General features: G+C 39.4%; 1 long non-coding RNA gene across 1 annotated transcript in view; it reads left to right on the forward strand.

Annotated features, from left to right (window-relative positions):
* LOC144960608 (uncharacterized) overlaps positions 1-8,366 on the forward strand; it is an 18,052-nt gene extending 9,686 nt beyond the window's left edge. The window contains exon 2 of the long non-coding RNA XR_013642886.1: positions 7,919-8,366. This is a non-coding gene — a long non-coding RNA (uncharacterized LOC144960608). The remainder of the gene's footprint in view (positions 1-7,918) is intronic.
* Positions 8,367-15,000: the final 6,634 nt, after the last annotated feature.

The following is a 15,000-nucleotide window of genomic DNA, read 5'->3' on the forward strand; positions in this document are numbered from 1 at the left end:
AGAGAGAGAGAGAGAGATGAGAGTAAACTCCCGCCCTATGACCCAAACTCATTAATTCAAGTTTATAGAGGTGAAAGCGACTCTTTGTTTACATGTTCAATTCAATTGGATTCAAATAGTCTGATGACACGTCACCCAGCACGGCGGCCATCTTTGTTCTAAACAAAGATAATCGGTACTTTTTATTCATCATGCTGGCTAGAACTTTCCCTATGTCTTGTGATCAGAATGTGTAAAAGTCAAAACAGGATCGGATTTATAATGTTGTTTTTTCCCCCTCTGGATACGCTTTTCTGCTCATCCGAGAAATGTTCCATAAGGGCGTCCGCCATTGTTCCGATAGTTTAGAGCCAGTTACTAAGTTACAATTTGTCATTACGAGGGAAGTGACGTTACGACTGTTCTGCCCTAACCAACAAAAGGACAGTATCTGGGCTGACCCAGATCCAACCGGTTTTGCCGCAATCGACACATTTATTTTTTTTCATTCATAACTCTTTAATTCTATTACATAGTGGAAGTCTTCTAACATTAAATAATAGCTAATGATAAATTGCGTTTTTCTGTTAGTCGGCGATTTCATTGACGTAATATGTTGCGTAATATTTTGAGATACTGTTCTTTCTTGGTTAAAGCCAAGCAAATAACTCTACCTGTAACCAACAAAAGGACAGTATCTTATACGACCGTCTCACATACTGTTCACCCTGGTTAACCGCAACGCAAAATGCCTCGTCCGTATTCACCAAAAGAACAGTATCTCAGTAAAGAATAATATAGCAAAATACGAATAACTCGATCGACAAACTTTTTACGTCAGCGAGGGCGAGCACTCGCCATCACGGACGAGTGAGAGGCAAGGCTAAGTGTGGTTGACCTGGCGTGAGGGGATCTATCGGCTGTGGCGCTCGCTTGTCGAGATCAAACAAGTTGATGAATAAATTATCTCCGTCAAGTTTGTAGGCGTGACTCTGATATAATATTACTACATTAGACTATTCCTCAATCTTTTAGACCCTGACTCCTTTTTCAAGATGAAAAGCATAATAGCTTTAATTTACGCTTATTGATGATTTTGGCTATCTTGTAAATTAGACTTTAATTGTGTATCAGGGTTTTGTCATTGTACAACGATATTTGGGTGAGTGAGTGATAGTGAATTAAACCTAAGAATAGCTGGAAAATAGGGTATGTCCCCCTTCCCCCGCCCCCAACCCGTACACACACACATCCCTTTTTGTTTTAAAATCAATATCTTCATTGTCATAGGAAACGAAAAGCATGAAATGGAACGAAATCTGTTGGTACATTTATACTGAATGAAATAGGCGACACCATTCTTACTAAATTTAAAAGGTGCCGAAATTATGAGCTAATAAGATGAACAAAAAAAATATTTTGTCTTTAGCTAATTTCACCCACAGGGAGTTACAATAGTACAATTTAGATAAAACAAGGGAATTAAACGTTCTGCTACATTAAATTACGAATTTTGCTTATTTTATTCGGCTATGTGCGGCTATGTGTGGCTATGTGGTCTAGTGGTTGTGACGAGCGATTTTCTTTCACTGCGTGATTTCTTTATCATTCGTCAGCGTCTCGTTTCAAAACCACTTCAAACATAGTGGACGAGACATATAATTGATTAACTCCTCCAGTAAGATAACCAAACATGGACAGTCTTTCTCCAATAAAGCTCTAAAATCTTTCTAACGGAAATTTTGGTCGTTAGGTGGTAAACCATTCCATTGTATAACGGAACACTCACTTCCAGCTTAAGGCTTATTTACCTGTTCAAATTGTCTGCCCATTGTATTCATGCCTCCTGCTAATTACCTTTCCCAAACAAGTCTCCAACGTCCCTAGGCCCTGAGGTCTTGTCTCGTTCAAGAGTAGCTAAATTGCAATTACTGTCCTTGTCTCTCCAGTAATTCTCCGTTATTCTTTTTTACCAAAGCATCTGGATATCATTGGCTATCTAAAACAGGAAGATTCTTCTGATTGGCTATTTTCGTTTCACAAAACCAAATTCATATCTGAATCTAATCACACACACGCTAAGAAGCCCAAGAAAGAAGAGCTATCCCTCCAATTTCAAACTTTAAAAAAGTTTGTCATCTCTCGGCTGGAGGTAAAATGAATTATTGGTTAACATTCAAAGTGGAACGAGATATTACTGTAAATGCAATTTAATCTGTTATTAATATTATAGTTGTGTATATATTTTAATTGTGCTATGCCATGGATGTTCGTAAATTGGAATACCTGTACAAAACTATATCTATATGTATCTTATTTTATAGTTAACAGTTGTTGATGATCTATGTTATTATTTCATTTATATTCAATATGTATATTGCTTGAATGTCTGTACCCCACCGCCAATCGCCGGCCACACATCATAACCTCAATTATAATTAATAAAAATAAATAAAGAAATACCAGGGACACAACCCTGTTAAATTCTCATCATGTAAGATAGCTCGACTGTCAGTTGATGTTTAAAACATATACTAACTCCCATTATCATGAAGTTACTGCTTCTCCTTGCCTTTGTCGGCAAATAAAGGCTATTATGATGTGTCGCTCAAGGACGATTCGGTGGCGAAAGACAAACTCGATTGGCTCTAAGACCTTGTTGTTTCAACTCTTAAATTGAAGGTCCTGGTCCTGGCCATTTTCCTGGTCCTTTTCCGTGTCGTTGGAACACCCAGTTGTGCCGAATCCCTGCATCCCAGTCCTTGAACAGCGGTAAACCCCTGATGTCAGCCTAACTACAACACACTGTTATGATGTCCAGAAAACTCTGCAAAGCAGGCGCCAACTCTGGAACTAGCTGATACATTTACCTCAGTCAAGCAAGCCGACGGGATAAATATAAGCCAATACCATTTTCAAATGTATTTTCCACGGACACAAGTGATTAAAAACTACTAACTTAATCTATCAATCATAAATGAATCGATTAATAAAACAATAGATAAATAAATAATAAATTAGATCCACTCAATTAGAGCTATTCTTCCTGATATTAAATAAATACTTATTCTTTCTATCTTTTCCTGTAACAATCTAATTAAACTTTATGTATAGAATTGTTATTATTGCATTGGGCGTTATTATTGTCTTGACTCACTTGTTATTTATACAATTAAGTTGTAAGGGACCCTAAGGCAATTCTTAATCACCCCTAGATTAAACCTGAGCCGTTTGTGATATAGGTTGAGTGGTGCAGCTGGTAACGAGAGCCATAGCGCGCATACTAGTTCGAATCCAGACCATTGAGCTATCGGTTGGACTCGATCCCACAAAAATAACACACACAACCCGCCACAAAATGGTAGGCTCGTCCGGGATTATGAATCTTTAATATAATATAATATGTGAGTCATTAATCTAGATATAATATTTAAACACCCATTCTTTACTTCTGCTACTATCTCAATTTAACAATAGCATTCTATTACATTGGGGGCTCGTAAATATATCTACTTTAAATCAAACCAATCAATAAATCATTTGATTAATTAATTCCAAATATCATAGGGAAGAAATCTTATTTATTATTGAAAGTCACTGTGGTTACATTTAAAATTGGAACATGCCCAATTGTCTATACTTTCACTAATCTATAATTAGTTTACTAACACTGATTTATGATTATGATTATGACAACCATGTTATTTTAATTATGCATAATTAGGCAACGTAATTTTAAAGCAGTTTACAAAACATAAATTGTTAGTTCATTGCCACCTTTTTATGCCATTGTTGCCATAAACTTTTGGACCTCCAGCCGAGAGTAACCCCCCCCCCCCTCTGCCGAGAGTAACCCCCCCCCCTCCTTCCGAGAGATACCCCCCCCCCTTCAAAAATTAAGTTAAACAAATCTTAATTAAAAATTACAGTCACTCTAACTTCAAGTTAGGTCATCTTGCAAGTTGTTGTTTACACGTGTAACGGTAAATAGTATTATCCCTCTATTGTCACGAGCACGCCAAATTAAGCCCCAGGCAATAACTACTCTTTCTAAGTATTGTGTCACTGTGTGTGTCATATATTGAAATTTGGCTTAGCGAAACCTTGCACTTTTCAACAGTGTGTTGTGACTTACTTCACTATTGTCTTCATTCATATTTAACCCTTACTGGCAAAGTTCTATTTGTTAACTTTCTGCTCTACTCCTCCTTCCACCTATCGCATCATTCTTATTCACCTTCTGCAGTTGTTCAATCTGTAATTAATCAGCCATGGCTACTGGTGTTACAATTAGACGCGAGTTTATCCAGTTAGGAAAAGAATTAGGCCTTTCTGGTGAAGTTATCTGCCTATGTCAATGAAAACGCAGAAAGGGAGATTACTAGACTTGAAGAGGAAGAGAAGCGTGTTAGACAAGAAGCGGAGGAAAAGCGGAAACATGAACAGGCTTTGAAAGAGCTCAGAAACAAGGAGCTGAAAATGGATCTGGAGACAGAGAGAGAGCGTACTCAGGCGGAAATACAGCGCACACGCCAAAAAGAAATTGAAATGTCTTTAACAAGAGACATGGCAGAAAACCGGCTCTCTACCCAAAGCCCCATTCCATCCAGTCAGAGCAATGGAAGCATTGATAAAGTAATGTCGTTCCCGGTAGAAACTTTCAACCCACACATTGAAGGGATTGATCAATGGCTAACGCGATTCCAGGAGTTAGCGATCTCGTATGATCTTCCGGAGGACAAATGGGCACTCAAAGCGTCTCAGCATCTCAAGGGCAAAGCCTATGATGTTTATACTCGCCTGACACAGGACAACAAAAATAACTTTCAGGAGTTAAAGTCATCCCTCCTGAGACACTTTGATGTCAGCGCAGAATCCTATCGTAGAAGATTCCGAACATTAAAGAAGGACAGGCATGAAACATACCACCAGTTGGCAGATCATCTACAACTCAGCCTCCAACAATGGTTGAAACTATCTGGCAACCCAGACACCTATGAGGGATTAAACCAGCTTATCATGGTGGAACAGCTGAGAGAAGCAATGCCCCTGGATGTCCGTCGTTTTGTCGATGAGCAAGGCGCTCATAAACTAGACGATGTAGTAACATGTGCTGACCGGTTTGCAACAGCGCAATAAAATCACCTCACAGAAAGGAGACAACACCGGATTCAAAACCCGTCCACCTCACATGAAGATAGAGTTGCATCTCCACCACCATATGAAAAGAAGAATAACAATAACCAATACGAAAGAAGTAACACAACACAACACAAACAACACGTATATTGCAAGAACTGTAATATGAAAGGACATGCAACAGAGGAATGCCGTCGCGACAACAAACGTAACGGCCATCAAAAGGGAAAACCTGTCAGTGTAAATGTAGGTCGCATAGTTGGGAACCACCCACTTCATAAAACAAAAGAATCTTCGAATCACCCTCCAGTCATTGACACAGTCAAAGTAAATGGACGGAATGTGACCGTTCTCTACGACACGGGATTAGACTATCACGCGGTCGTAGCACGAGACTTGGTTCGGCCGGACCAATTCACAGGCGAGATTATCGAGATTCAATGCGCCACTACAGACAGCCCATCTCTGCCACTTCCGATAGCTAATATCGAGATATCATCTCCATACGTAGTAGGAACTATACCTGCAGGAGTACTAGATGCACCTACTCACCCTCTCATCCTTGGATGCAAATACGTATTTCTCGGAACGCCCAAACACCCATTTCACGCCTGTCACATAAGGACAAGAGCACAGGATCAACGGAATATGCCGCCGTTATCACAATATCCTGGACCAAAGGAAATGAAGAAGGCACAGACCGAGGACACGACTCTCTCACGCTACTTCGCCAAAGTGACGGAAGCTAGTGACAAGAATAAAAAGGGAGATTTCATAATACAACAAGAGTTGTTATACAGAGTCTCTGGCAAAAAACGCCATCAACTCGTCGTCCCCTCTACACATCGCCGACAGATTCTAGACATGGGACACAACATACCTTTCAAAGGACATGTGGGAATCGCTGCCACAACGGAGCGCATCTCAGCCCACTATTTCTGGCCTGGTATTTCGGATGACATCAAGAGCCATATAAAGTCATGTCAAAAATGCCAATGGAAACCAGATCAAATAAACACAGCTCCAGTAACCTTAGGTTCGATTAGGACTGTAAACGCTCCCGTTCAATACACGGGCGCAAACATCATGAGACATTATTCACGCACAAAGAGACGGAATGAAAATGATCTCAAGCGATGGAATAAAGATGATACATGGAAATGGACTCACAAGGTTTCACGAATTTGGAGTCAGAATGATACCAGGAAACGCAGCAAGAATGTTTCACACAATCTGGATCAAAATGAGGCCAAGAAACGGAATCCAAATGTATCAAAGATTTGGAATCAAAATGATGCCAAGATAAGGAATCATAATGTTGCCAAGCAACGAAATCAGGCAGGAACAATAACTCCTGAATTTAAAAATGTTGGACAAACCAGGAACGCTTCACACTGCGAGGACGATTTCTACGCTATAAAAAGGACGCTGACGTCACAACCCGTGCTGCGCTTACCTGACCCCAACACACCTTACATTACGAGGACTGACGCAAGCAAAATAGGAATAACCGCTACTTTGCTATAACCTGACCTCAATGACCCGACGATCGTTCATCTCTTATTCGATGACGTCACAACAACATAACTGTACCTCCAGTACTATCTTAATGTCCACAATTCTCAGATGATTTTAAACGAGACTTAATTTTAATCTCACAAGGAGATTTTTCAAGAGGGGGAGAATGTGACGAGCGATTTTCTTTCACTGCGTGATTTCTTTATCATTCGTCAGCGTCTCGTTTCAAAACCACTTCAAACCTAGTGGACGAGACATATAATTGATTAACTCCTCCAGTAAGATAACCAAACATGGACAGTCTTTCTCCAATAAAGCTCTAAAATCTTTCTAACGGAAATTTTGGTCGTTAGGTGGTAAACCTTTCCATTGTAAAACGGAACACTCACTTCCAGCTTAAGGCTTATTTACCTGTTCAAATTGTCTGCCCATTGTATTCATGCCTCCTGCTAATTACCTTTCCCAAACAAGTCTCCAACGTCCCTAGGCCCTGAGGTCTTGTCTCGTTCAAGAGTAGCTAAATTGCAATTACTGTCCTTGTCTCTCCAGTAATTCTCCGTTATTCTTTCTTACCAAAGCATCTGGATATCATTGGCTATCTAAAACAGGAAGATTCTTCTGATTGGCTATTTTCGTTACACAAAACCAAATTCATATCTGAATCTAATCACACTCACGCTAAGAAGCCCAAGAAAGAAGAGCTATCCCTCCAATTTCAAACTTTAAAAAAGTTTGTCATCTCTCGGCTGGAGGTAAAATGAATTATTGGTTAACATTCAAAGTGGAACGAGATATTACTGTAAATTCAATTTAATCTGTTATTAATATTATAGTTGTGTATATATTTTAATTGTGCTATGCCATGGATGTTCGTAAGTTGGAATACCTGTACAAAACTATATCTATATGTATCTTATTTTATAGTTTTCATTTGTTGATGATCTATGTTATTATTTCATTTATATTCAATATGTATATTGCTTGAATGTCTGTACCCCACCGCCAATCGCCGGCCACACATCATAACCTCAATTATAATTAATAAAAATAAATAAAGAAATACCAGGGACACAACCCTGTTAAATTCTCATCATGTAAGATAGCTCGACTGTCAGTTGATGTTTAAAACATATACTAACTCCCATTACCATGAAGTTACTGCTTCTCCTTGCCTTTGTCGGCAAATAAAGGCTATTATGATGTGTCGCTCAAGGACGATTCGGTGGCGAAAGACAAACTCGATTGGCTCTAAGACCTTGTTGTTTCAACTCTTAAATTGAAGGTCCTGGTCCTGGCCATTTTCCTGGTCCTTTTCCGTGTCGTTGGAGCACCCGGTTGTGCAAATCCCTGCATCCCAGTCCTTGAACAGCGGTAAACCCCTGATGTCAGCCTAACTACAACACACTGTTGTGATGTCCAGAAAACTCTGCAAAGCAGGCGCCAACTCTGGAACTAGCTGATACATTTGCCTCAGTCAAGCAAGCCGACGGGATAAAGATAAGCCAAACGGGCTTATACCATTTTCAAATGTATTTTCCACGGACACAAGTGATTAAAAACTACTAACTTAATCTATCAATCATAAATGAATCGATTAATAAAACAATAGATAAATAAATAATAAATTAGATCCACTCAATTAGAGCTATTCTTCCTGATATTCAATAAATACTTGTTCTTTATATCTTTTCCTGTAACAATCTAATTAAACTTTATGTATAGAATTGTTATTATTGCATTGGGCGTTATTATTGTCTTGACTCACTTGTTATTTATACAATTAAGTTGTAAGGGACCCTAAGGCAATTCTTAATCACCCCTAGATTAAACCTGAGCCGTTTGTGATATAGGTTGAGTGGTGCAGCTGGTAACGAGAGCCATAGCGCGCATACTAGTTCGAATCCAGACCATTGAGCTATCGGTTGGACTCGATCCCACAAAAATAACACACCCAACCCGCCACAGTGGTATGACACTTGCTTTCGGATCGGAAGGTCCTGGGTTCGAGCCTCGCTCGGCGCATAGTTGAGTCCTTGGAAAAGACTCTTTACTCACATTCTCTCACCGTACTCAGGTGTAAAATGAGTACCTGGCCGTTAACAGCGTTGTCTTTGTCCGAAAAATTGGAATATCGCCTAACAGGCGTCATGTCTCGTCCTACATGTTAAATGTTGCTGTTGAGCAGGGACCCCTTGTAAAGCGCATTGAGCACGTTAAGTGGATATTGCGCTATATAAATGCTCAATTTTATTTTTTATTCATTTCTATGTACATAGATTGTATGGTGTTATTCACGTAGCAGCTTGTTATGGAAATATGTTTATCAATGATGGCGCTAAGGTTTTTTGATTTATTTGAAAATTCTGTTGTGCTATTTCCGAGAGTAATAGGTGAATTATTTGCCTTCCACACATTAAAATCTCAGTTTTACTATCATTTACTATCATTTAATTTTAACTTGTTATGGTACATTCAAGATTTAATCTCATTAAAACAGCTCGAAATTAGTTGTATTAATAATTGTAAATTACTTAGGTGTACTGAATCATAAATTTGCGTATCACCAGCATTAAAATGATAACTCAGATTGAATCTGGATATCACACTAGAAAGGGGGTCATATATACAGAAAAAAGGACATCTATCTATCTATCTATCTATCTATCCATTATTATTATTGTTATTATATATTATTATTATTATTATTATTATTATTATTATATTATTATTATTATTATTATTATTATTATTATTATTATTATTATTATTATTATTATTATTATTATTATTATTATTATTATTATTATTATTATATTATTATTATTATTATTATTAGTATTTATTTATTATTATCATTATTATTATTATTATTATTATTATTATTATTATTATTATTATTATTATTATTATTATTATTATTATTATTATCATTATTATTATTATTATTTATGTGACCCTCCGCCCGGAACGGGGGGTGGGGGGAAGAAAGAAAGAGAGAGAGAGAGAGAGAGAGAGAGAGAGGGAGAGAGAGAGAGAGAGAGAAAGAAAGAGAGAGAGAGAGAGAGAGAGAGAGAGAGAGAGAGAGAGAGCGTTTTAACGTGTATTCATTGGGAATGGAAGGGAAGGTGGGGTCTTTTGAGAAAATAAACAATGTAAGTGAACCCAAAAAAGGGAGAGCGGAGGAAAGTTTAATAGCTGAGAAAAACAGCATAACTTGTTTATCTACTAAAAGATTTTTAAAATTCAAAAACATTTCTACTCAGTGGAGAAAGGGCTTTGATTTAAGATAAACATTATCCTCAAAAAGAAAAAAAAAATTTTTTTCATAGTCATTGCTAAGTAATGATACTGGTATTTATTGAAAGGAAATGACGATGGATGGCCGGAGGAGTCTGGGGGGGGGGGGGGGGGGTGGGGGTGGGTGGGCAAAGGTAGTGTAATATTTAAATTTGGTCCAGTCATGCCGAAGGTAATTGCTTCTAAACTATCGGAACAATGTCCGACGAGCATAAAGGTGTATCCAGATGAGAAAAGCATTAGAAAACTGATAATTAATTTTACTCTTATACACTTCGATCACATGACATGTGAAACAAGATCTAGCACGCATGAAGAATAAAATGTACTGAATTTCTTTCATTGAACCAAATGTTCGTTGCTGGGCGGACATGGCATCAGACTATTGAACCCAATTGAAGAGCGTAGTGCTAAAAGTATTGAAGTGGCAGAAAGTAGTCCACGTAACTACTGTGATCTTGACCCCCTTCCCATACATCTGCTGAAAGAATGTCTCGCTCGACGTTGTGCTTCCAACAATAATAAAACTTATAAATGACTCCCTTTCATCTGGACTATTATCTGATGTTTTTTTTTTTAATGTCATTATCAGACCCTTGAAAAAAATATCATATGTCAACACAAATGTATACACAAGTTATCGACCAGTTTCGAACCTTTCCCTGGTCTTTAAAAAGGTATTGTAAATGTTGCTGCTCGAAGCTCGAAAAAATAAATAATATTGTGAAATTGATAGTAACCTTCAATTTAATTACAAAAACAGATCAAATGAAAGTTTCGGGTTTCCCCTTAATCAACAAAACAGGATGAATGAAACACCACGGATGAATGAAATAATGTGATAGTGGCGTAGTTAAGACGAATAGACAAAACATTGGTTGGCAGGAAATAGTATGCTCCTTTGTAAGGGAGCACGAATTAAAATAGCATACTAGAAATTTCAAAATGGTGCGCAACTAATTAAGAAAAGAGGGGAGGTAGGGAGGAACTGTGCAATGTAGTTTAGAAAGTGAAATATAGAAACTTGTAGACTTTTGTTGGAAAATAAATACAATGAAATTTGAAAATAAATACAAATAACAAATAATAACAAACAAGGGATGTCGGTATAAGTATAATCATCAGTGGCAGCAGCGGCAGCAGAAGGTACAGTAAGTAGTAGTAGTAGTAGTAGTAGTAGTAGTAGTAGTAGTAGTAGTAGTAGTAGTAGTAGTAGCAGTAGTAGCAGTAATAGTAGTAGTAGTAGTAGTAGTAGTAGTAGTAGTAGTAGTAGTAGTAGTAGTAGTAGTAGTAGTAGTAGTAGTAGTAGTAGTAGTAGTAGTAGTACCAAAAGTAGCGCAAGAGCAATGCTTGGTTTGAAGCCAGAATTACTGAGATGGATCCAGTCATTGATGCCAAGCGCAGCGCCCTTGTCAGATATAAACATAAACCAAGTCATAGGAACCTGCAAGCGTTGCGAGCTGCACGCAGCAAAGCACAGCAAACAGCACGATGTTGCGCCAACGACTACTGGCTTCAGTTGTCGGACAACATCCAGCAAGCGTCTGACAGTGGCAACATAAGGGCCATGTATGAGGGCATCAAACAGGCGACAGGCAAATCTACAAAGAAAACTGCGCCTATTAAATCCAAGACAGGGAAAGCCATCACTGACAAGGACAAGCAGATGGGTAGATGGGTAGAGCACTACTAGGAACTCTACGCCAGAGAAAACTCTGTAACCCAAAAAGCGTTAGACGCAATTGAAGAACTGCCAGTACTGGAAGAACTAGATGCAGAACCAATTATGGAGGAGCTCAGCAAAGCAATCGATGCTTTGGCCCGTGGCAGAGCACCCGGTGACGACAGCATTCCACCCGAAATCATCAAATATGGAAAACCAGCCCTCTTGGAACCACTACATAAACTCCTGTGTCTTTGCTGGAGAGAAGGCAAGGTACCCCAGGATATGCGCGATGCCAAGATTATCACCCTCTACAAAAACAAGGGAGACCGTAGCGACTGTAATAACTATAGGGGAATCTTTCTACTGAGCATTGTGGGTAAAGTCTTTGCGCGCGTTGTCCTCGCTCGACTGCAAGTCCTCGCCGAACGTATCTACCCAGAGTCGCAGTGTGGCTTCAGAGCCAATAGGTCGACAGTGGACATGATCTTCTCAGTACGTCAACTTCAGGAGAAATGCAGAGAACAGCAGATGCCCCTCTACATTGCATTTATTGACCTGACAAAGGCATTTTACCTTGTTAGCAGGAAGGGCCTTTTCCAGCTGCTAAAGAAGATTGGCTGTCCTCCTCAGCAGCTTAGCATCATTGCCTCCTTCCACGACAACATGAAGGGCACCATTAGCTACGACGGTGGAGCCTCTGAACCCTTCTCCATGCGCAGCGGCGTGAAACAAGGCTGTGTCCTTGCACCGTCTTTGTTTGGTATATTTTTCTCCTTAATGCTGAAGTTCGCATTCAAAGAGTCCCCAGAAGGAGTCCACTTACACACCAGAAGTGATGGGAAGCTGTTCAATCTGGCACGGCTGAGAGCAAAGAACAAGGTCCGCACAGTCCTCATAAGGGAAATGTTATTTGCAGATGATGCAGCTCTATGCGCGCATACCGAGGAAGACCTTCAGCGGCTGATGGACAGGTTTTCCCACGCATGCAGGGAATTCGGGCTGACGATCAGCATCAAGAAAACAAATGTAATGTGTCAGGATGTCCCCTCTATACCAGCAATTTACATTGACAACGAGGAGCTAGAAGTCACTGATCACTTCACATACCTGGGCACAACCATCACCAGCAACCTCTCACTTGATGCAGAATTAGACAAGCGCATCGCCAAAGCTGCCGCTGTCATGGCACAACTGCGCAAGAGAGTGTGGACCAACAACCAACTCACTTTGAACACCAAACTCAGAGTATACCAGGCATGTGTACTCAGTAGCCTACTGTATGGCAGTGAATCCTGGACAACATAATATTATGCCAGACAGGAGAACCGCATGGAAAACTTCCACATTCGCAGTCTACGACGAATTCTCGGCATCAGGTGGCAGGACAAACTCACTAACAATGCCATGCTAGAAAGAGCTAACTCCCTCAGTATGCATCTCATGCTCTGCCAGCGACGTTTGCGATGGCTTGGTCACGTACACAGGATGGACAATGGACGCATACCCAAAGACATCATGTACGGTGAACTAGCTTCTGGACGGCGACCAACTGGCCGTCCAGCTCTGCGCTTCTAAGATGTCTGCAAACGACACATGAAATTGACAGGCATCGACTCAAACACCTGGGAGTCGCTTGCTGACGACCGCAGCGGCTGGAGATATGCGGTGATGGAGGGAGTGAAGAGAGGTGAGGAGAGGAGAAAGACGAAGTTTAAGGAGAGGAGAGCAAGGAGGAAAGAGAGGCAGCAGATCCAAATACCAAACACACAGTCAAACTATGTGTGAAACAACTGCGGTAGAGACTGCCATGCAAGGATTGGTCTGCTGAGTCACACCCGTCGTTGCTCTCAACAAGACTCATGAGACTAAAGCCATACAGGGCGCAAACCATCGTCTCTCGAGACGGAAGGATGCCTACTACTACTACTACCAAACGTAGTAGTAGTAGTATTAGTGGTAGTAGTAGTAGTAGTAGTAGTAGTAGTATTAGTAGTAGTAGTAGTAGTAGTAGTAGTAGTAGTAGTAGTAGTAGTAGTAGTAGTGGTAGTAGTAGTAACAGCAGTAGCAGGAGTAGTAGCAGTACTGCCCGAACCAACAAAAGGACAGTATCTGGGCTGACCCAGATCCAGCCAGTTTTACCGCAATCGATACATTTAGTTTTTTCATTCATAACTCTCTAATTCTATTACATAGTGGAATTCTTCTAACATTAAATAATAGCTGATGATAAATTGCGTTTTTCTGTTAGTCGGCGATTTCATTGACGTAATATGTTGCGTAATATTTTGATATACTGTTCTTTCTTGGTTAAAGCCAAGCAAATAACTCTACCTCTAACCAACAAAAGGACAGTATCTTATAAGACCGTCTAACATACTGTTCACCTTGGTTAACCGCAATGCAAAATGCTTCGTCGGTATTCACCAAAAGAACAGTATCTAGGTTAAGAATAATATAGCAATATACGAATAACTCGATCGACAAACGTTTCACGTCAGGGAGGGCAAGTACTCGCCTTCACAGACGAGTGAGAGGCAAGGCTAAGTGTGTTTGACCTGGCGTGAGGGGATCTATCGGCTGTGGCGCTCGCTTGTCGAGATCAAACAAGTTGATGAATAAATTATCTCCGTCAAGTTTGTAGGCGTGACTCTGATATAATATTACTACATTAGACAATTCCTCAATCTTTTAGACCCTGACTCCTTTTTCAAGATGAGTCTATTTTTATTAAGCATCATAGATTTAATTTACGCTTATTGATGATTTTGGCTATCTTGTAAATTAGACTTTAATTGTGTATCAGGGTTTTGTCATTGTACAACGATGTGGGGTGAGGAGTGAGTGATAGGGAATTAAAACTAGGAATAGCTGGAAAATAGGGTTTGTCCCCCCCCCCCCGCCCCCAACACGTACACACACATCCCTTTTTGTTTTAAAATCAATATCTTCATTGTCATAGGAAACGAAAGCATGAAATGGAAGGAAATCTGATGGCACATTCTTACTAAATTTAAAAGGTGCCTAAATTATGAGCTAATAAGATGAACAGAAAAAAATATTTTGTCTTCAGCTAATTTCGACCACAGGGAGTTACAATAGTAAAATTTAGATAAAACAAGGGAATTAATTAAAAGTTCTGCTATATTAAATTACGAATTTTGCTTATTTTATTCATTTCTATATACATAGGTTGTATGTTGTTATTCACGTAGCAGCTTGTTATGGAAAGACGTTTATCAATGATGACGCTAAGGTTTTTTGCTTCATTTGAAAATTCTATTGTGCTCTTTCCGAGAGTAATATGTGAATTATTTGCCTTCCACACTTTAAAATCGCAGTTTTACTATCATTTACTATCATTTAATTTTAACTTGTTATGGTACATTCAATATTTAATCTCA

Source organism: Berghia stephanieae, chromosome 15, assembly GCF_034508935.2.
Source record: "Berghia stephanieae isolate SIO BIC M18660-M18661 chromosome 15, UCSD_Bste_1.3, whole genome shotgun sequence".
Lineage (NCBI taxonomy): Eukaryota > Metazoa > Mollusca > Gastropoda > Nudibranchia > Aeolidiidae > Berghia > Berghia stephanieae.